Consider the following 20,904-nt stretch of genomic DNA (forward strand, 5'->3'; position numbering starts at 1 on the left):
GAACTAAGGTTAATGTTATTTTCAATCCACGATTGCATGTCACCTGATGTTCGAGATTTCGCGGGGAAAGAAATTGTAAACAAACGCATGTGTGCAGTTCAAATGTAAACAAAAATGTATTTTTGGTACTTTCGGTTGCTGGACTTGGGTTTTCCCGCAGTAAGGAGCTGGGGTCAAATTGGTGGTCTATTGTTTATGGGTGCTGTGTTAGCCAGAGCTAGCCCTTGATTATGAAGGGATTTTCAAATGAAGGTTACCATGGTCTGTTTATGTGCTCACCACAGCTTTCAATACTTGATCTGAAGAGGCGCGCTGAACCTGAAATGGCCTTATCAAGGAGCTGCTCACGGTGCTGAACGTCTAGCTTGCCTGTCGAGTAAGTGCCTTGGCCGAGACCTGGCGCATATTGCTGACTATTAAAGGAACGAGGCATTGCCTCATCATCACTATCGGACCAACTGATATACTTTTATATGCACGCATACAGCACGCCACAGCTAGGTCCGAGTCTGTGGACAAATGGTTGGTTTAATTTGTCTCTTCGGTATGGCTCCTTTGATATTGCATTAGATTTTCATTGCAATTCAATCTATTCAAGGTATAGCCCATTTGAGCCCCCATTTGAACCTGCCTGCGCCACGGGTACAATGCTAGTGAGTATATATCCCTGAAGATGACGACAGCCACTTGAGCTCAAAGTAGATGGTTTATCAACACTCCAAAGACCATTAGGACTAATACACCACGTGTATTCTAGTATACTCAGTCTGCTAAATTGGAGCTCATTGAACAGCTCATGCAATGATTATTCCGTCGTCCCCGATGTCAAAATTGTATTGCAAATATCGCACCCGACTCCGACTACGAACGACTCCGACTGGCGCACCACTCGTAAGCGGAGTCAAGAATGAGTTCTTATTCTTTAGCGCTAGATAGCGCAACGATTTTGTAAATATAGCAGACGTAAACAGTTACTTCCGGGTTCAGTTCTCAGCAACAAGACGAAAAACTGGAAAATGGGGGGAGATTTGGCTGCATTGGGTTTACTAATAGACGAGAGTTCAGAGGATGAGGAGGAAATAATACTCCTTGCATTAGCTGTCGGGATGGACCGACATCTCATTAACCACCATCTTTTTCAACAGGTGTCAGCAATGCAGAGTGAAAAGCCTTCTTCAGGTATTTCCATCTGCAAACTTGACGCACTTGTTCTACCGAACCATTATAAAGAGTTAAAACCGATTTAATGATGATACTTCATTTAGAAATATTGTTTTTTTTAAAGTCGACTCATGCAGGCGTAAGTCGTTTTCACGAGCGAGTATCATTATCTCTTTTTATTTTTATGACTAAATATTTGTTCTGGCACTTAGGAGCCACCGTAGGGTAGAGAAACTAACGCGGGGATCCCTGTTCTTATTGATGATTACCCGAAGTCGGAGTGGGAGTCAGGGCCGATCTTAACCTCCCTATTTCGACTGTAAACTATAACACCTAAAGAAACTGAGTTATACAGCGATACACCGGCATCCTATCCATAAGAGCGATGACACTCTGACTCCTACTATAATCTTACAGCCCACTTAAATAACCCCTACAGAAACACCCATTATTATATGATTCATCAACCCCCTACCATACCCTTTTTGAAAATCAATTAACCCACCCCACTCGACAACTTCAACAAGGGAATAAGCCCTAGAGCTAACGTCACAGGATATTTATTTCATTCTTACTCTCAGGAGACATATCCTTTTAAAGAGACCAAACCCCACAGGCACATGGGGTCATCCATCTAAAAAAACTACTATCTAAAAAGCTGGTATCCTCCGGGCCCCCGGCCAACATCGATCATTATCGCCGAAGTCGACGTGCGCGCACATTCGCTTTTCCCGCGAATTCGCCGAGGATGGTCACATGACAGACAAAAATAGATTCATTCGGGAAACTTGCATAAAATAACCGCCCCCCCCCCCCCCCCCGCTTAGTGTTTTGAACCATAGTAAACTTACGTTTTAGCAAAGTCGCAGAAATTTTTTCAAAAACGGAGAATCTAAATCCTGACCTCGGGGCAATTTGTGCAAGTCCAGATTCCGAATCATCTGGTATTTTTGAGTTCTGAGTCCCTCGGTATATTCCTAGCAAAAATGGCTCTCTCATTGCATACCTAAATACAGTAGTATTTAACTGATGCCTACATTCAGATCTAGAGATACTTGGCCTGCTATGGACTGATTTCAAGTACCTTCTTATCTCTGCTAAGACGGCGTGACGAAGCAAACGATCAATAAGCAAGCAAGAAAAACAAAAGCTTTTCCCTTATTGCAGCCTAACAGATGCAACCTATATGAAACTTCAACTATCGTGTTTCCCAAGATCCCAAGATCCGAATTCACAAGTTGAATTAGAAGGGAGCGCTGTTTTCCAAGACTCCAAGACGACCAGTCGTGGGACTCGGAACTCAGGAATACCAGATGACTCGGAATCTGGACTTGGCACGAATTGCCCGGAGTTAAGGATTTTTATTCTCCGGGATGAAATAACAAAACAACTTTTTTCATAAAATAATTTCTCTGCATCTGTAGACTTGCCACACCACCCACATCTAAATTGTAGGTTTGGATCCTCCAACCTTTGATTGCTTAGTGTTCGATGGTCGTCTTGTCTCAATGAAGGTAGACATTTTAGGGGATTGAGATTTTGAGAATTTGTTAAAACTTGATTTACATAATGTACATGTACAAGTCATTCAATAAATCTCCTACAAAGGATAGTGATATATGGACATTAATTACTGTATCCACTCACCAATAAGATCCCAAGCCCCACAATACCCGATTTCTACTCCCGCCTCGATGGGTAGAGTCGAACACAATAGTAGGCCTTTCGCAGCCATAAAAGGACTTGGATAATCTATTCAATGGTTAACAACGTAATCGTCATGAATAGTCATGACTCTACAGCGGAACTTTTCATGTTACAATTAAGACCAATTTGACGAAACGAAGACAAAATATCCCACTCCTGTTATGGCTGCGAAAGGCCTACCATTATGCCCGTTTGTTTAGGCAAAGCCCATCGAGGCGGTAGTAGAAATCGGGTATTGTCGGGCTTGGGATCTTATTGGTGAGTGGTTCCAGTATTAATACTTATTGGGCTACTGATTTGGGGCCTGCAACTCAAACAAAGAACATCGAATTTCACGGGTTCAAATGCTGGAGGAAAAGAAAAAAATAAATTGCATTACTATTTATATTCACAACACAGTTTACAAAAAACAACAATACAAATCATAAAGCGCAGAAACAAAATCAACAAGCCTACCGGCGTCAAGTTCACTAGGAATTTGTCAGGCATGGGGGCAGCGGTAGCGCAGTGGAAGAGAGTCGGCCTCATGATCAGGAGGTCGTGGGTTCGACTCCCGGCCGAGTCACTGCTTAGTTCCCCTACTGGTCGAGTTCAAGTGAGCACCTTCTGGTTGCTCCTTGAAACCCCTGATTGATTTCTGTGGAGACCGGGGTAATAATATGATATCCCAAAGCGCTTTGAGCGAGAACTATAGTGTCACGGAATTGCGCTATATAAAAAGACTCATTATTATTATTATCATTATTATTATCAAATTATTATTATTATTATTAGTATTATTATTATTCACATGGTCATTCCACAGCCAGTTCCGTGTAGGAAATCATTCCATTGTTTTAGTGTCAACGCAAGTAAGTATTCAGCAGCCTCAGAGCCGCAATAAAATGGTATAAAATAACTACAATACAATTATTGTAAGAAAGTCTATTCCATTTGCTTCCTTGTCTGCCTATTTTCATTATGTAATATTATTAACATGTCGTTGATTGAGTCTCCAGGCTAAACTTGATAATAATTATGTCGCTAAACTGAATATTACTTTCAACATTGTGCTGTGGCAATTACAGCACTCTGTCTGCGGTCATCAAATTTATGAAATTCCGTACTGGTCATTCTAGTTTTATTGTCCTGTCCAAGATCAGGGACCTGTAGTAGTATATGGGCTACTTGGGGAAAATTATGAACTTTTGACCTAGTGACCTACTGACCTACTGACCTACTTTGTGTATGAGAAGTTTGAAAGTTGACCTGACCTAGTGACCTAGTTTGGATATGGTGTAAAATCTCCAGAGTGGGTCATGGCTTAGTAACCTACTTTGGATATAGTGAAATATCCAAAGTGGGTTATGACCATGGCCCATATTGGAGTAACGTTAAAATATCCAAAATAGGGTATGTAGAGGTCATGGTCACATCATCAAAGTAGAGTTTGAAGATCAGTGTTGCAACTAGTTCAATCGTTCACAATTCTTCCCCAAGTAGCCCATGCTACTGTTTTTTATTTTTTGTTAAAGCATTGTACATGATATAAAATAATAAAAATGGCATTAGTAAAAACAAATAACCATAGCACAGCATGCATATTTGAAACATATTATACAAACCAAAAAGAGGAAAAGTATATTCCAACTTGCTTCTCTTTTCCTATCATGCACAAAAGTGATATTAATAATATTCCGATACTAGTCCATATATGATCAAGAGCTAAATAGTCTGCCAAATGCATTGTGTAGGCATTGTCCACAGGTAAATATTTACATGATAGTCTAAGTAATCCCATGCAAGTCTGTATGAAGTGCTAACAAATTTCACTCTGCAATCCTTTATGTTGAAAAAACAGTACTGTACACCTTTTTGAATGTTTCATACGCACATATCCATATATAGTCTTACTGAATGTGGTCCGTTTTAAATCCTCCCGATGCAACAATGGCATTCTCTTTGTCTTCTTCTCCTTCCTCCTCCTCCTCATCAGCAACAATACCATCATCGTCATCGTCAGCCTTTTCAATCGACTTAATTTCAGCGATAAGTTCATCAGTCCAATCGTTAAAAGCTCTATTCAACAGATATCTTGGCGTGCGGTTTATTTCAATGCCCAACCCCAGTGCGGTTTCTGCCAGGCGAAGGGTGAAATAAAGAATACTGGTGCTCTTTTTCAGGTTGTCTAGATGATTCCTTCGAATCTGTTTCTGACATTCAGCAAAGTCTTCCTGCATGCAGCAAACATGATCTGTTTGACTAGGCCAATCATTCAGGCATCCATCACACTCAAGATCCACGAAACCTTGACCGATCTTTGAAAGGTACAGCCCTAGTACCTGAATAGTGAGTTGACCGAGTGGAGTTATGTTCAATGAATCCTCACATGTGTGTTCTTTAAACTTGCTCGACATTTCCCTCCATTGAGGGACGCTCAGGAACACACCACATTTAGTCGGCCTGAAAAGAGTTGCTTGCGATTTTTCGGTATCTTTCTCAGGTTCGTTGTCATTGCTGATGAAAAAACGGCGAATGTCAACATTCATTTTATTGTTAAAGAATCTCGTTTGAACAAATATGTGGTCCTCCAGAGTCCAACGTTCCTCATGACTTTCGACGATCCTTTTATCGATGGTATCCACGAGATTCTTCAGATCCAGGAAACCCGTTTTACTGAGACGGATCCATTTTGTACCAGGAGAATGTAACACCTCTTTCATCGGATCGGATCCGAAATTCAGTCTCTTGTTCTGCACGACTCGAGCATTGTGGCAGCATTTCTTTTTCCCTCTCATTGAACGGAGTACGCGCTGCAGCTTTCCTTGCCTTCTTTGGTGCACTAGGAGCGTTTGAGAGATCGAGGACTGTAGACCGTACCCCTCTTCGCCTGGTTACTTTCGGAGTTTCCATGATTGTTTCATTCTTCGCAGGTGACTTGGTCTGGGTGGAGGTTACTTTATCCATTTCAGCGTTGTTTTTGTGGTTTTTGTTGGTAGTTTCGTTCTCCATTCTCTTGCACTTGCAGGTTTTGAAGTGAATGTGAGCACTCATGGCGTTTTGTCCTTATATATTGCACGTGACTGATGAAAGAGTGATTGTGATTGGTCGACGTCATTCGGGTAACGAATTGTGATTGGTTGCTGTTAATGAGGTCAGTAGAACAAAGATTGACCTCATTCATATATGTCCTTGACCTTGAAACTATTTCACACTAGTTGCAATCGATAACTGATTCCTAAGTTCTGAGGAGATTTTATGATCAGGGTTTTGTCCTTGTTGACATGTCCTGTAATACGAATCATAATATTCAGCAATTCCACCTTGTCCTTCTACAAAACTTAGAAGCAATGTTATGGCTTCTGCCGATAAATGAAGAATCCTCCAAACTTCAGGTGGTGTGTTTATCTTTTTTTCACCATCATCGATCTGAATCCTTATTTGCTCCTTTTCCTTCCAAATTGCGAGGATGATCTTCGGTGTTAAGTACAAAACCATACTTGCGGACTTCTGTTTAGACCTGGCCTCAGCTTTCTGTTTCTTTTTCCCATCATTATGTTGTTCTTCCTCCATCATCACTTCAACTGAGCGTTTATCGTTCCAAGTTAACTGAGCTTGTGCCATGACCTAGTGCCTAATATCCAACTATCAACAGACATATTCATTTTATATAATTTTCATAAGCATTTCTTTGCTTTGATTGGTTGTTGATAACAGAATTATGCAAATGTTCTCTTTAGAAACCTTACAACCTTTTTATCATTAATTTCAAGATCATTTCGAAATCCGGATAAGATGTTCTTTAGAGAGTAACCTAGTGATTTTTTCACCAAGAAGTACAGACAGTATTGACCGCAAAGCAATGAGAAAGGATATTGTAAAACTTTGCTGGAGTATGTCCACCAGGAAGTATTTCTCTTTAAAAATTTAACGATGAGTTTACTTCTTGGCGGTAAACCATACGAATCAAAGAATGTTGCCTTGCACTTACCATCGAACCATATAGCTAACCAGTGTTCACCTTCTTTTCTCATTGGATGTGTATTAATTATGTATGCTGAAGGATAACTATCAACAAATGTAGGTATCTGATCTAGGGCATACACACCTTTGAAATATTTTCGCAATTTCGGGTGTAATTTTGCTACTTTAATCAATTCTAAAGTATTCATTGGAAATCCTTGATGATATTTCTTGCACGATCAATTTCTATTACGTTATCGAATTCGGCATAGACATAAACGGATGTAGTTTCTGTCAAAGCCTCCTCAAATTTCAGATCTAGTCGAAGGTTTCCCTCTTTTACTAGATGAACATGATCACCATCCTCTTTATCTGGTGACAAGTCAAAAACCCAAAGACTGTACCCTTTTCTGAAACTTTCTCTTGTAATATCGTTGCCAATATCGTCGTGAACCTTTCCAGTATCTGTAAACAATGTCATGTATGATCTGATGTATCTATTATTTGTTCCAAAAGATGGTGTCAATGGTTGTGCAGGATATGTGCGACTATTTGCTTCAACGCTTATGAAATTAAGATTATTGTGTTTAAGATTGAATGGATTTTTATTCTTTGCACCCACCAATGCAGCATTATCTGTCATGAAAACAATTACTCGCCTTGGTACTTGACCTAAATATACGTTATCTCGAGTCACAGTTTGCGTGCCTGCATTAACTGAGAATGTTTTCACCTCAACTCTTCTAATGGGGTACTTAGCATTACTGGTATTAAGAGCTTTTGCATGGGCGGTTAATACAGCAGGGTTAGGCTTGACTTGTTGAACAAGAAGAACAGCTTTCTTTATTTTTGTCACTTCAGTGCCTACATCAGACATGAGGTTGAAATTATTCTTTGTACGATTCAATCTTAATTTCAAATCCACACCATTCAGCAAGTAACGACTCTGATGACATAAATCAAGGTGTAACCTTCCAAACATGTCTAACTGTCTGCTTTTCGCTATAAATTTTGCTCTTGTTTTGAAACCGCCATTAGTGTCTGCTCCGGCTGGGTCGTTTTTCTCAAATTTGCCAGGGTCATCGGCAAACCAAAGTGCCGATTGTAGCTGACTCCTCTTTGCCTCTAGACCGTACGATAATAAGGTTTCTATGTAGGCTCTGTATGGGTAAGTGTTGTTAGAGGACGTGACTAATTGACCATTTAATGACAGGTCAATCTGACTAAATAAGGAATGAAAAAAATAGTTGACTGGTCCAACCTTTTCATTTTCATCCAAGTTAGTGCCATCGCTTTTGGTGACTTTCACCTCCAGATAAAGGTACGTTTTAGCCAAATCGATGTACTCATCACCACGATTAGAGATGAAAAATTCTATTGGCGTATCATCATCTAATGACCCCAAAGGTAGATATTCAACATGCTGCGCTTTTTCAATGCTAGTCAGCGTTGGTGGGAGGGAAAATAGTTCCAGTTCGGATTTTGTGCACTCACAGGATCCAACACTGATCATTTTGACAGTCTTATTCAAATATGTCTGCCGACGATTTTGTTGATCTTCTCCGTCGCTTCGCCTGTCTCAGACTGGATGCAGAAGTCTTTGCTTTCATCTTTTTATTAGAAGCCTTTGTATTACCCTGAGACATTTCCTGAACCGAGGAAAGTACATTTCGACCTATATTCTTCCCAGCTTCAATTGCTCTCTGTTTTGCAGCCTGTTTTAGGTTTCGACCCTTTAGCAGATCTCCGGCAAACTGTGCACCTGACTGAAGGAGAGATTTTCCTGCCGATTTGGCAGCTGATTTAAGCATTGGTATGGCCATTTTTGCCAGACCTGAGAATAAACCCCCTATGCCATGTCCTCGCTGTACAGGGGCACCCATAAACACAGGGAATCCACCACTACCTTTTTGGGTGTAATGTGCATCATAACAATGAGGGTCACAAATATAAACCTTTCTCATATTTTTTGTTTGCGCCTGAAGTGAAGTAGAACATCAACTCTGCCTTTCTCAAATGGTATGGAGTCACCTGTGTCACTCCTTATATCTATTTCGATTGTCTCAAATGTAGACTTGCTGACAGAGAAATAATGAATATTATTCACAATGTGATCTTATTTCTGTTCCTGAAAAGTTGTTTTCAGTGTATTTTCTCCTTGAAATCGATCACTTCAGGTACTATTACTGTGCATACCTAGCTAAATTAGTGTCTAGTTTCGTCTCTGATGACATTTATTTCGTAAAAATCGCTGTTTTTTTCTAAAAAGGTGTTTTTGTGGTCATTTTGGCTGTTTATTTCGAGGGTACGGTAGGAGGTCATCGTTCACTCGATAACTCTTTTTAAAATGAAATAAAAGCGTTTTAAGATACATGATATGAATTGATATTAATATTCGTTAAGCGGGATTGTCGGTGGACGTTCATTGGTGAACAGTTGTGCTGGAATTACGAAAATATATCGATATCGTTGAGAGTTCATTCATTAGGGGCCTGCTCTCAATTTTCCTTACAACACCTCTAGCACTGGGCAATTGCCACCATCTTGAAAAGCAGTGCCGCGGATGGCTATCGCATGAGAACACGATGGCTGCCCTGCGCTGCATTGATAGTTCGTAATAAATTCACATAAAAACACACCAGAAGATCTCCGATTTTATTTACAAAGATCATATTTTGTTATTTATTGATAAAACAAGCCATTTTACCACAGCAGGTGACACATATTAGGCCTGAATAAGACTTTAGAATTTGAAGTGGTGGTGACGATGCCGATATCCAAGATGGCGGAATTATACCAGTGGTCAAATCTCATCTATTTTGGGTAATTGCATCATTATTTCTTTTTGTGATTGGTGATTTGTAAAATTGAGAATGATTGAAAAATCAGTATTTTTTCACCCAAAGGCATGAGTGAACATTTGATAAGTTTATTGTGATTTAATTGGTAATTTGGTCGACATTTTGACAATTATATTTAGCAATATTTCGATAAATGCGGACCTGCTTCTTCCTCTTTTCGCAGTGACGGTGTTTCGATAACCCAGGTCAGTTTCACGGCAAAAATAAGTGGTAGTTTTGAAATTCGAATGTGCATTTATTGATGTAACGATAAAGTACATTTCCGAGAATAATTAGTGAAAGTTTCAGTAGGTGTCGATTTTTGTAAAGTAGTGTATAGGCGATGGATTGGCTCAGCCATGTGCTCGTCGTGTCAGCGGGGCGCAAGCCGTCATGGGATGGGGGATGTACACTACTACAATGCACGTGATTGATGGTTGAACATTCATTCTCGTTGACAGTGTATTATTGAAATATTTGATTGTGATGATGGTGTATTGTACTAGGCCTTGCATGCTCCCAACGTGTGGCATATTTCACATTGATACTACCAGTATCAATTACAAAAAAATAGATTGTGAGTAACAATAGGCCTACAAACAATGCTACATGTCATGAGGGTGGGAACGGGGAAGGGGGGGTAACTGTCTCGACGTCCCGTTAGGAAAAAAGGCTTATCCCGTTTCCCAATACGCAATTTTAGCCGAATCGTGACGCAAAACACGGCTTGTCTCGAATCCCGCTAAAATAAGGGTGTCTATCCCGAATCCCGACAGTTATTTTCGGCCCATCCCAGTGTCCCGAAAATACCCGTTCTCCCCCTCATACATAGTAGACCATATTGTCACATTGATGTTTTCTTTCATTACAGTTAGACTTCGAGATCTACATTTTCGACAAAGGCCTGGTGTAATATTATTACGTACTTGATGAAGGTAATATTAATATCTTCAAATTTGAAGCATGACGTTAATGGAGTACCAGCACAACTTCATTGACTGCTACGTGGCGCTGGTGGAAACTAAGGTATTGCATCGCTCATATCACTTGAAAAAAACATTTACCCTAGTTACGACCAAAGCTGCTTAGCAGAGGGCGATACCTCATCAGGAGCGCCACAATCATATCATTGGTGTGAAAGCATTTGTATGAAGTTTTTCAGTTCTCAATGTGTTCGAAACCTTAATTGTGAATTTGTGCACTTCGAATTCAAATTTACGTCACTACGTTAGTTTGACATCCATTGATGTCACGGTAATTTCACTGTTATGCTGTGCTGCTTTCAGGTTTAATGACACGAATGAGTACAAGTACATTACATTTTTCGACGAAGGCCTTCTGTAATTTCATACGCTTCTTACGGTTAGTATTGATTCATAATTTCTAGTAAAAAAGTTAATTTTGAAAGTGAAAAATATGTTACAATACAATAGACCTGCAAATACCATATACGCAAGTTTTGAACAAATATCACACATATTCCCCAGTTGACTTGTGATGATATTGATAATGGTGGTGGTGGTGTTATCATGTACATGGCTTCTAACGTAGTGTTTTCTTTTCAGCAACATTCAATAGATTTATTTACTGTATTATCATTTCGACCAAGGCGAATTCGACACTTCAATTACACAAGGTTAGTAACTTTTGTTCACAAAATCCAAATGGAGGCAAATACAGAACAATCAAACTTAGTCATTCCAGTCAGTTACTGAAGCACAGTGAAAACTGTCGGGAGCAGTGCAACTGATGGCATGTCAAACTTCCAGTGACTGTCCCTGTCCATATATTTCAAGACAGTACAAATCTTGTAATCATTTTGTTTATGCAATGTACGTTATTATGTATCATTTCAGCACAATCAAACTTAGTCATTCCAGTCAGTTACTGAAGCACAGTGAAAACTGTCGGGAGCAGTGCAACTGATGGCATGTCAAACTTCCAGTGACTGTCCCTGTCCATATATTTCAAGACAGTACAAATCTTGTAATCATTTTGTTTATGCAATGTACGTTATTATGTATCATTTCAGCACAATCAAACTTAGTCATTCCAGTCAGTTACTGAAGCACAGCGAAAACTGTCTGAATTAGTGCTGCTGATGGCATGTAATTACTCTACTACCACTACCAGTGGCAGTCAATGTCCAAATATTTTCAAGTGTGCGAAATTAGTACTCGTCTACTTCTTAGTGTTATTTGAATGCAATGTATGTTATAAAAATATTTTTTCAACACTATATCAACATTCTCATTCCTGTCAGTTTCTGAAAATCAGCTAAAGCAATCGCTACCAATGCAGCTGATAACAGCAATTCTTTTTGTTCCCAATGCCCATCCATGACAATATATTTCACGCATGTGACAATCATGTAATCATCCTGTTTTTTGTGTTCTATTCATGCAATAAATAAATTCAGTATTTTCAAATCATTGGTGCTACAAAACTATTCTCATTATAGATTATTCATATTTTATAAAATGCTGTCATGTCAAATTTTGTGTCCTATAAATCATAATGAAGTCGGCATTTTATATACAACTTTTGTACTCCTCCTAAATAAACATACAAATCTTGTTTTATGTAAACTTTGTATATGTGACCCGTCACAGCAAAACCAGGCGCATGTCGCTCTGAGCTTGGCAGGTTGAGACGGACTGTTCTAATCTTTCATTAGCGACACCATTTCTTACCAGAGTGCCTCCTTCATTCATACATCTTGTACTCTAACTCAAGATACCCATCTTTGAATATTTTTAGTATACCAAGTACTACAATGTCAATGTATTGAAGTCATGTTCTTGTAGTGTTATTGGCTTTCCATTATCTTGTCAAAATACCACTTGGTTCTCGCAAAATCTCAATAAAAACAAATGCTATTGCATGTATTGCATATTCTAACAGCTATCCACTGTATCGATTTATCCATCATCTGTACTATTTGTCACAAAAATGTTATATTATGTAAATCATATTTCATTACATAATGCACACTGCCAATTACTGCTGAACCATTCATATGTCATTTAAATAAATAATTTTCAACTTTTTAAAACCGTCTTATAGTACTGTTCTTGTCACTTAGCTGAACCAATTGCTCTATAGCATGAAATTTCCAGAAATGCCCCAGGGACTGAAAAGTGCTGTTTTAACAGAGAGGTGTCCTAAACTGAGAAGTCGAGTTGAATGGAAACAACCTATTTGGAACCAAAAACTACTGTCCTTATTAAAGAGGTTGTCCTCAATAGAAAGGTGTCCACAAAAAGTAGGTCCACTGTATATGAAAGTACAAACCCTGGTACATGTAGTGACATCATCTACTCCTCGATGTGGACACCTGCAAATGCAGCGACAATGTCACATCAGTTATTTAATTCATCATCCTTTGTGCAGATGGCACCACCCATCAAACATGTTGGTGACGAATAGTGTCGCAGCATTTCGTCACCGAGCTTTCACGAAAGTGCACTGTCATTCATTCAGCCATAAGTGTAAGACTGTAGGGTTGTTTCCAACCAAAACATGTTCGAAATGTGTCAAGCATTCGGAACACCCAAAGACTGATTAGAGAAGTCAAAATTGAATGGAAACAACCAATTTGGAACCAAAACTAGTGTCCTTATTGGAAAGGTTGTCTTTAATAGAGAGGTGTCTACTAACGGAGGTTCCACTGTATATAATGTAGGAACCCTGGTTGTGACATTGTCCACTCCTCCAGCTGCACACCACCAAATCCACAACAATGTCACACCAGTTATTTAGTTCATCATGCTTATGGTCATTGTACTTTCATCTTACACGGTTTCAATAAACGATTTGTAATTAGTACAGATGATGGATAAATCGATACAGTGGATAGCTGTTAGAATATGCAATACATGCAATAGCATTTGTACTGTTGACGACTATGACACTCCTCACAAACCACATTGTGAATCAGACGCCGATAGGCTTGTTTTTATATGACTTGCGAATACTCTCATCCTCTTTACCTTCAGCACATAGAGTTCTGAGTAAAGGTGTCAATACATCTCCCACCAGTTGATATTGTAATACATCGCTATACACGTACATATCATGAAAATGTCTGAGTATATCTGCTTGATAGGGAGCGGTTGTGTTCTCGTTAAGGGCAATATTGTCTTGATGAAAGCCTAACATATGAGACAGTGGTGATGGTAATAGTATCAGTCTACCTTCTTGGAGTACAAAACTAACTTTTTTTGCAACCCTGTCATAGTTGAGAAAAAAATGTGTATCTTGTTGAACGCTAGTGAGTGCACTTTGAATTTTGAGATTCATTTCCATTACCAATTTGTTGATGTCATTATAGTATTTGATTGGAACTGTAAATGTTTTCCATGTCATGGGTATTTTTCCAGTCTTGGGGTCAGGATCGTCACTGGAAGGGATGTAAATACGAAAATTGTTGTTGGAAAGGTTGATATTACTCCACGTGTGTGGATATTGAAACTCGGCTAATCCTACTTCCCAATTTTCAGTTGAATCTAATCGTATAGCAGTGCTCAGCTTTGTAGTGTAGTGTCCAATTGTATTATCAGGGAAATACTTTAACGAACTATTGCAGGGTAATGAAACATAGAAGTGGTCATTCGTAAAAGCTGCCATGTTATTTCAATTGGAAAAGGTATTCCTTTGCAGAGGATGATGATTATTTTCAGTAGGAAACGACGGGTTTGGTAACAGATAGCCTAGACAGCTGCATAGAAGAGATATCCACAGGTTACTCTCACCATTTGTAAATGCAATGTTAAAAAGAGCTGTGATGACAACGATATAAATGATCACAACTTGAGTAAAGAATATTATTTCTGGTTTTGGAACATTATGCCCAAAAATAATCCAGTTTTTGTGCCGTGAAGTCACCGATTGTCGATCTTCACCCTTGTCTACTTCGTCTTCTCTTTCTACTTCAGACAGAGGTGTATTTCTTTCTATATTTCCATCGGAAAGTTCAATTGACATTTTTTTAGGCAAGATATCTTCATCGACGTTCAACGTCCGAGTGACTAACCCAACTGTTGAATTTTGATGGATAACCCTCCCATTTAACAAAGTATTCCTTTCTCTTACCACGTCCTCTTTCTGCAAGTATTCTTTCTATTTTATAGGTTTTATCAGGGCTTATGCGTACTTTCTGTAATTCTGTTTCATAGAAACTCCCTTGAATGGTGTCTCCGTCATCATCTTCAATCACGTACAAAGGGGGCCTACTTTTTATTTGTTTTTTTACGGTGAATATTTCCATGGTCCAGTTGGGTAGATAAGATTTCTCAAATGTCATCTTGACTTTGCTTATTCTCACTTTTTCACCAATTTGAAATTTGAATTTGATGTTCTTCAGAGACAGGTTTTCTTTTGAGTAGAGAGTGTGCCAAACATCTGAAGCATTGTCTTCGTTCACTTCACTTGGTTTCATCTTAATACTCCGATGCCATGTGTTGTTATACGAGTGCACAAGTTTTTGGAGAACAGGCACGTATGAGAGAGTATTTCTCTCTGTGAAATATTTCCACATTTTACTTTTAAGGGTCCTATTAAATCGTTCAACTATTGCCGCTTTAACTTCATTATTCGAGGTAAAGAAGTGAATATTTTCTTTTTTCAGATAGGCTTGAAATTTTTTGTTCACAAACTCACCCCCTTTATCAGTTCTCAGATTCTTAGGCTTTCTCTTAGAGGAAGAAATTATCTTTTTAAATGCAGTCACCTGTTCGTCACCTTTTTTTGATTTTAGACCCACAACCGAGGCATATTTTGACAGGGTATCAATTACAGTGAGAAGATATTTAAAGGGTTTATTATACCTGACAATTTTCGATAAATCAACAAGATCGGCCTCCCATTGTTCGTCAATATCAGAAACCACGATACGTCTTCGTATAAAGTGGTGTCTAACTGGTTTGTGAAGTGTGTATGTGTCTTGAGACTGGAGCCATTTTTTTATGTTAGAAGTTGATATCCTCTTACCAACTGCTCTCTTTAAAGCATTTATCCCGCCAAAACTAGCACTATGATTTGGTTCATAATATATTCTTTCCAATAACTCATTCGATTTCTTACTACCAGTCTTCCCACTCGTCATTGCTTTTACCATGTCTCCTTGGTGTGGTAAAACCCGGAGAAGAGACAGGTGAATTCGAATTCCAGAAGGCCAATGGACTTCTGGTTCTTGCCCTGGGCGTTTTATTCACTGATTTTGGCATTTCACCCACCCCGAGTTCTTTTTTCCATTGCCTATTCGTTACCATATCAGCCGATATGCCACCTGTTTTGTTCAAATAGGACAGGACAGGTTCTATTCCAACCGGTGCAAAGGACTGCTTCTTGTTGGATGAGGCATTCTGGACAATAGTTCTTATATTGCTCCCTTTGATGGGCTCACCGTTTATTGAAATTTCACCTTTTCCATCCCACTGGAATTTAGGATCATTCATTAATGCATTGACTAGTTTTTTTGCCTTTGCTTTGGAGTAGTTCGGTATATTGTTGACTATTGTTTTCTGATTAAGTGGAGAGGTTGCAGGTGGTGTGGTTCCACTTGCAACAACCGCTTCTGGCTCTCTTTCTTGTACAACAGGTTGGTTTGCAGCTGTGGCTGTTGTCGCGCGAACACTAGTGGGAATAGGTTTAGTTAAATCTGAGCCTTCTGAGTGAATTGCTCCTAAATACTTTCGAAGTAACTGTGAATATGCTAAAGCTTTGTCATACTCATTCATATCCTTCCTCGATAGCACTTCCTGCATTTCTCTGTCAATACTCATTGCATGGGTTGCCACTGGTTTTGTGTCCTCTTTGTATCGTTGTTGAGACAAATATTTGTCCACCATTTCATGAGGAATTAGAGACATTTTCCTTATTTGACTCATCTTTAGAATAAGACTGTCTGTCTGCTTTTGAATATCAAACACCGAATATACTCCCTATGGCTTTTATGACTGGACCTAGCAGTGCACCAAGAAATCCACCTCGCTGTATGATTCTTTTACGTTCCTTAAACGATGTTTTCTTGTTGGCCAGCTTGCGAATAGAGTGTCTGTGTTTCCTCAAACAGCTGAACTGTTTCTTATTCAGGGCGACATTGCCTTTTAAACAGTTCTTTGCAGACTCACCAACTGCTTTGAACAGGCCATTATCAGCTGATTCTAAAATCTTTCTCCTATTTTTAGCTCGAGCAGTTTTCAGCTTTTTAAGCTGGTGGACATAATTTTTTATGTGATATTTTGCCATTTCTATGTGATGTGGCTGTGTCTGTGAATATTCAACAACTGATGTCATATTCGTATTTCATTTGTTTAAGTATACATTTGGTTTTCATCTGGAAAGATATTAGTCCTCAATCGTAAATCTTCCGAAGTTGAAGGTTTAAAATCTAAAAATAAGTAACCAAAAGGAGGCTTTGTCGCATCTTTAAATGCCTCATTTAGGGCTTTGGTGTTGCCGGGAGAAATTTGCTTTGCCAAATGTGCTATCTGAGAAACATCTCTTGGATTTTTAAGATAACAAGATAATTCGAGTTCAAGCTAATGGTGCGTTGTTCTCTGCCTTGGTGAAATAAATTCTGGATTATATAGACTACACTCATATTTTGATTATGACAACCCCTTGTGAATATTTTGGTAACCTTTTCATCTGTTTCACACATTAAGTCATCTATAATGAGTAGGGTACGTGCACCTGATGAATTATCTGTGAACTGTAGTCCAGAGATAAATTCAACATTTTGAAAATTTGCAAATGACTCCTGCCATTCGCCTCCATAACACCACACAACTCTTTGAGGGGGTGGATGGATAATATCTCTTGCATAGGAAATAAGTTTTTGTACAAAGAAAGACTTTCCACACATCGTTGGACCAGCCACAAGACATGTGAATGGATGCTTCAAAAGAAGGTCATCGCTTGAAATATCCATGTTGAAACATCAGAACACAATGATTGACACAAGAACAAAATGAGATTTTATACCGAGTTTAATAAATATCATAATGGTGATCCTTGCAATTAATTAACCAATTGATTAATCGAATATTTACAAACATATACATCAATACTCACAAACATAAACAGCAATCCTTTGAATGAATTAATTGAAAATTTACAAAATATATACATCATCTATACGCGTACACAGATTAATATACATTTATATGCAAAAATATTTAAATATCATACAATTTTTCTTTGAGAGAGCAGGTGGGATGGAATTTCTTGAGATTCGATTAGAGAAAGAAAAAGCTATTTGTCAATCAGGATGATGATGATGATGATGATGATGATGATGATGATGATGATGATGATGCTGATGATGTAATGACGAAGATTAAACTCATAAAATATCAACATCATTACAGTTGTTAATGTTATTATTCATATTCATATTCATATTCATATTCATATTCATATTATTATTATTATTATTATTATCATCAATATATTTACAGTTTCAATGCACAGAATGAAATAAATATCACATTGTTTTATCACCATAAAATATGCCAGTATAAACATTTTATCACAGATATATGCCCTTGCAAATTTTAATTCAAATCAATCTATGGTTGATATCAGTGTCGTTTTCAAGAATATAGGTACAACAAAATTTATCTTATTATTATAACAAAGAGGTGAAGAATCAATATCCAAATGGGAGGGTGTAAAAATCATCAACGAGGTAACGTTTGTCATAAACCAAGCCATATTTCTTTTCCTCTTGTACCGTTACAATTTTGAAGTCCTTTCGCCTTTTGATTTTGAAAGGATTTGTGATCGTAATCTTGTCCGAAAAGTTCAATGCTTCCACAAGTTTCTTCATGGAGTCAAAATTTATGTTTTGACTATTTGCATAGTTCAAGGTAAATCCCCGGACTTTACAGACAGTCTCTCCGCTACCTTTAATTCTGTAACCGTAGTTTTTGGGACCGCCGGATATGAATTCTTCTATAGTTTTACCCTCTAATTCATCTTTAAAGTCACCAAGGTAGTCACCCAAGGGTGGATTGTAATGTTGTTCGTTTGTTTCATCAACGACATATATAATGCTATCCGTATCAAAATATAATACCTGTCGCTCCAGCTTCTCTAATTCAGAGTACAGTTTTAAGCGTGCATGAGCGGTGGTATATGCAGCAATAACACAATTCGTGTATGGACATGGTTCGATGAAGTCATCCTTCTCTCTGAATTTCATCAGAACAAACTCTTCGTTCACAAGTTGAACATCAGTTACTTCAACACTGTCGTCAGTCAACTTTTTGACATACTCTTCTGGATTATCTGTATATAATGTCTTTGTGAAGTTAGATCTCTGCCCAAATTTTCCCCAGAGCGAATTCAAACAGATTTTAGCGATACTTCGTAGTCCTGGATTAACACCAATTAACCCCCTGTCCAATTGGATTCCCTCGTTTTTCTCATAATCGTCAATGTATTTGTTTTTATCCTCCTCTGTACGACACCATTCTGGCCACCCGCTTGCCTCCTGCTTTTGCTTCAAGAAATGATTGATGTAACCCGCAAATATACACCCCTCCTTCTCAACCTTATCATACTTGGTTGTTTTTTTCGAAATGCCAAATTTCAAAAGTCTCTAGAAGTTTATAGCCTTTTTCAATGGCCTTTTTTACTTCAAAAATAACCCAAGTATCCACAAGTGCTCGGTCTTCATCAGAATGGTTGCATATTTTGGAGGATTCAAGAACGCATTTGGCACAAAGAGAGAATTTCAATTTCTTGTCTCTACGCATAGGCAATACAGGGAAATAGAGTTTCTTTGGCGGTAATATTTTGCACTTTATGAGGCCTTCGCATTTCATTGGGTCTATTTTCCGAATATTTTCACCTCTAAAAACTTTGGGGTGATCTAGTGGATAGTGTTGGTATTTGTTGACCCAAGGATAAAGAGATGTGAAATCTACATATTTTATACTTTCGTTTTCTGTACATTTGTGATGAAGTTTGACAGCATTTGTGCGACCGCCAAAAAAAGCTTCTCTGGGATTCAAGGGCTCGCTGATGATGATGTCTTTTGTAAATTGAGCAAGTTGGGGTCGTTTTTAATGTCTTCTCTAAAAGAGCATTCACACTTCGTAATGACTGTGAAACCACAACCTTTCAGGAAATTTCGCCGAAACGTTGTGGTTTCACGAAGTTCTCCCATAGTTGTACCAATGCGGGGGTTCATAGTGTCCTTGTGCGGAAAGCATTTTTCACATCCATGCCAGAAACAACCATCAAATTCATAAATGACATTATTCTGTTCGTCGAAACCATCCACTTTGTAATTGGCAATGGATTTTTCACCCCCATTGCCGGCATGACATATGTTGATATCTTTATCTTTGAACATCAACCATTCCAACCATTTTATTCCAATGTTGGACTGCTTGTCAAATGTGTAACCATGAGGTGGCAGAACAGCAATCGAAGAGGGGGTCATGAAGTTTTGTCGAAACACTCTACTACAAGCTGATGCTATAGTTACGCTTTCTTTAAAAGGATTCACCTTTAGCAAGCATTCGAATGAGTCCACAAAGCGAACACAACACCTTCTTAAAATGGTGACGTCACTCTGACAATAGGATTCCAGTTCCTCTTGTAAATCATAGGGTTTTCCAAGTTGGCCATTATACCACAGAAGAAACTTTTTTCTCCCTTCCACGGTCATACTGTCGGGGTCGAAATATTTAATGTCGGGGATTTCTCCGATATATTTTTCATTTGCTTTTGTATTGAAATGGTGTGGAAAGTAGCCTTTTTTCATCTCATTGAAATTAAAGGTTTTGGGAAAGTTGCTAAGAGGCATGTTCAGAAAACTAAGAGAATCGAGAAATTTCACTCCAGCTGCTTCGAATGAAAGAATTTTCTGGCCAACTTGAATAACATCTGTTGGTTTGATCCCTACACTATGAAGGTATTGAATAATGAAAAAGGCATCGTAACCCCTGTTGTTGTGTGCCACTCTACCTATATTTGAACCGTTGAATAGCCACTCGCAAAAATCTACGACAGTATTTTCCCCACGGAATACTTTCTCTTCTCGTTCATCACCACACAAAATACATTTTAATTCATCATCATTCTTAGCACTTTCCTCTATTCCACAAAAGAGGCAGCAACGATGTGCAATACACAAGTTTGGAATGTGCTCTCGTTCACCATTTTCTAGAATTTTTTCTTGGGTGGATTCAAAGTCGTAAAATACAAATTTCATAAAATCTCTCATTGCACCCTT

General features: G+C 38.5%; 1 long non-coding RNA gene across 4 annotated transcripts; it reads left to right on the forward strand.

The window, feature by feature from the left end:
• Positions 1–9,403: 9,403 nt before the first annotated feature.
• On the forward strand, positions 9,404–12,832 carry LOC135482672 (uncharacterized). 4 transcript variants are annotated; one of them, XR_010446260.1, is made up of 5 exons: positions 9,404–9,633; positions 10,522–10,585; positions 10,937–11,012; positions 11,216–11,286; positions 11,507–12,832. It is a non-coding gene; the product is annotated as an uncharacterized LOC135482672 (long non-coding RNA). The 4 variants fall into 4 exon arrangements; XR_010446257.1 differs by lacking the exon at positions 9,404–9,633 and having other exon boundaries at positions 10,307–10,585; XR_010446259.1 differs by lacking the exon at positions 9,404–9,633 and having other exon boundaries at positions 10,307–10,585; positions 11,683–12,832.
• The last annotated feature ends 8,072 nt before the right edge of the window (positions 12,833–20,904 follow it).

This window comes from Lineus longissimus, chromosome 2, assembly GCF_910592395.1.
Source record: "Lineus longissimus chromosome 2, tnLinLong1.2, whole genome shotgun sequence".
Lineage (NCBI taxonomy): Eukaryota > Metazoa > Nemertea > Pilidiophora > Heteronemertea > Lineidae > Lineus > Lineus longissimus.